The 3144-nt window shown below is 34.8% G+C and overlaps 1 non-coding gene across 1 annotated transcript; it reads right to left on the bottom strand.

Moving 5' to 3' along the window:
- Window positions 1-226: 226 nt before the first annotated feature.
- On the bottom strand, window positions 227-333 carry LOC143652939 (U6 spliceosomal RNA). The gene has a single exon (XR_013160985.1). It is a non-coding gene; the product is annotated as a U6 spliceosomal RNA (small nuclear RNA).
- Between the last annotated feature and the right edge of the window lie 2811 nt (window positions 334-3144).

Raw genomic sequence — 3144 nt, forward strand, 5'->3', positions numbered from 1 at the left:
TGAGTATCTTTTCATGTGTTCATAGAACATTTGTATGTCTTTAGAGAAATGTCTATTCAAGTCCTTTGCCAGTTTGTAATTGGGTTATCTGTCTTTTCTTGCTGAGTTATAGCAGTACTTTATGTATTCTGATATTAAATCTTTGCCTGGTATAAGGTTTCCAGTTATTTTCTCCCATTCTATAGGCTGTCTTTTCACTTTCTTTTCTTTTTCTTTCTTTCTTTTTATTAATATGGAATGCTTCACAAACTTGCATGTCATCCTTGTGCAGGGGCCATGTTAATCTTCTCTTTATCATTCCAATTTTAGTACATGTGCTGCTGAAGCAAGCACTCTTTTCACGTTCTTAAGATATAAAAAGTTTTTAATTTAGAGGAAGTTCATTTCATCTATTGTTTCTTATGTTGCTCATGCTTTGGTGTCTTCTAAAAATTATCACCAAATGTCTTGAAGTTTCCCTTTATTTTCTTCTAGGAGTTTTATGGTTTTGGCTCTTTTATGATTAGGTCCTTAAGACATTTGAGTTAATTTTTTAATATGGTGTGAAGCAGGTATCTAACTTCATTCTGCTGCAAGTGGATATACAGTATTCTGAGCCTTATTTGTTGAAGAGCCTTAATCTGTATGAGGATGCTACTCAAACCAAAGTCTAAGGACACGATGTAGCCAGTTGAAGAAATGGAGAAAGGCTGAGGACTTGCTGTTGCTTCACAGAGGAAAACAGGAAAAATACATGAAGATACCAGTACGGAGAGCATTCCAAAGACTGTTGGTAATCAGAACCTCAGAGAATATGCTCTTCCCATATACCCATGTTTGTATATGCTTTAAATAAAGCATCAGATAAAAATCACTGTGTGTGCTGGTTTGAAAGGAAGTATGCCCCCTAAGAAAAGCCATGTTTTGATATAAATCCCATTTCTTAAAGGTAGAATAATCCATATTCAATACTGTATATTTGAAACTGTAATGAGATCATCTCCCTGGTTGATGTGATTTAGTTAAGAATGGTTGTTAAACTGGATTAGGGGATGACATGTCTCCACCCATTTGAATGGGTCTTGATTAGTTTCTGAAGTTGTATAAAAGAGGAAACATTTTGGAGAATGAGAGATTCAGAGAGAGCAATACTATGAAGCAGAGAGTCCACCAGCCAGCGACCTTTGGAGATGAAGAAGGAAGACGCCTCCCGGGGAGCTTCATGAAACCAGAAGCCAGGAGAGAAAGCTAGAAGATGATGCTGTATTCGCCATGTGCCCTTCCAGCTGAGAGAGAAGCCCTGACTGTGTTTACCACGTGCCTTCTCAATTGAGAGAGAAACCCTGAACTTCATCAGCCTTCTTGAACCAAGATATTTTTCCCTGGATACCTTAGACTGGGCATTTCTATAAACTTGTTTTAATTGGGACATTTTCTCAGCCTCAGAACGGTAAACTAGCAACTCATTAAATTCCCCTTTTTAAAAGCCATTCCATTTCTGGTATATTGCATTCCAGCAGCTAGCAAACTAGAACACTGTGGTATGCAGCTTCTAGAGGTGAAAGGGACAACCATTCTTTGGGAAGGGCTTATCAGTAGACTCAACTGAGCAAAAGAATCAGTGACCTTGAAGATAGGTCAATAGAAATGACCAAAATTGGGAGTGTTAAAGAAGGAAAAACTGGAAAAAAAAATGTAAAACTACAACAGCTGTGGAAGAAAGCAATCAGTTTAACATCTTTGTAATTCCATCCCAGAAAAACTATTGTGAGTGTGAGTAATGGAAGAAATTATTGGAAATTAATGGCCAAATATTTTTCAAAATTAGTGACAAACACCAAACCAGAGATCCATGAAACTCAGAGAACATCAAGCAGTACAAATAAAATAAACATAGAAAGATGGGAAAAAAAGAAGTAGATAGAGAATGCAAGATAGAGGGAAAAGTCCAAGGGCAATATATTCAAAATTCTAATTAAAAAAAGACGAAAAAAAAATTGAAAGCATGCCTGTTGCAGTAGGGAGACAGAAGAAGAAGTTGGGAAAGGAAAGGAGAAAGCACATTACCTACTGAGGGTCAAGCATGATAATTACACCAGAATTCTCATGAGTTCTATGCACAGATGAAGACAAAGAATTGAGATCTTTACATTAATGAATGAAAAACTGTCAACCCAGAATTCTATATCTAGTAAAAATATCTTTGAAAAGTGAGGAAAGGAAAAAGACTTTCTTGGGCAAGCAATGAAGACATGGGATTCACTGGTGAAACAGAAACCTTGCAAGAAAGGTTAAAAGAAGTAATTCAGGAACAAGAAATATGGTAAAGCAATAAACTTGGATCTACACAAAGAGATGAAGAACAACGGATATTGAAAAAATATATAGGAAAATAACAATGTATTTTAACGTGTTAATAGCTCTAAAAGGTAACTAAAGTGTAAAGCAATAATGGTAACAATGTATTGGTTGTAAAAGTGAAAAGTATGAATATGATGCAAAGGGGCAGGAGGGAGGAAAGGAATATGCTGTTAAAATGTCTTTAGTTACCTGTGAAGTGGTATAAAGGACAAACAATAAAATAAATTGAATAGACGTATGGATTGATAGTGAGTTAATAATGGCTATAAAATTGAATCATCAGAAACATTTAATTGAACTTGGAAAAGGAGACCACAGTTTATGTAAAAGTGCTTATAATGAAATTTTAAAACAAATGTTTAAAATTGTATTAAAATGCACCATCATTCCATCAAATATTGCATTTTAATCTAGATAATCTTCAGTACAACCCTATAATGGTACCAAATTCTAGTTATGAGTCAAACAAATCTAGAGCTATTTTAAACCATAAGAAATGAGAAAGCTGTAAAAATATTTTTAAAATTTCCAGACCTTCAAATCTAATGTTAACAGATAAAAAGACTTTAATTTAAAAAGTGTAACAGGTTTAATTTGAAAACTATTCTAGTTTGCTAGCTGCCAGAATGCAACATACCAGAAATGGAATGACTTTTAAAAAGGGGAATTTAATAAGTTGCAAATTAACAGTTTTTAGGCCATGGAAATGTCCCAATTAAAACAAGTCTATAAAAATGTCCAATCTGAATCAGGCTGGAAGATGGCGGCTTAGTAAGACGCGCGGATCCTAGTTTCTTCTCCAGG

Source organism: Tamandua tetradactyla, chromosome 12 (assembly GCF_023851605.1).
Source record: "Tamandua tetradactyla isolate mTamTet1 chromosome 12, mTamTet1.pri, whole genome shotgun sequence".
Lineage (NCBI taxonomy): Eukaryota > Metazoa > Chordata > Mammalia > Pilosa > Myrmecophagidae > Tamandua > Tamandua tetradactyla.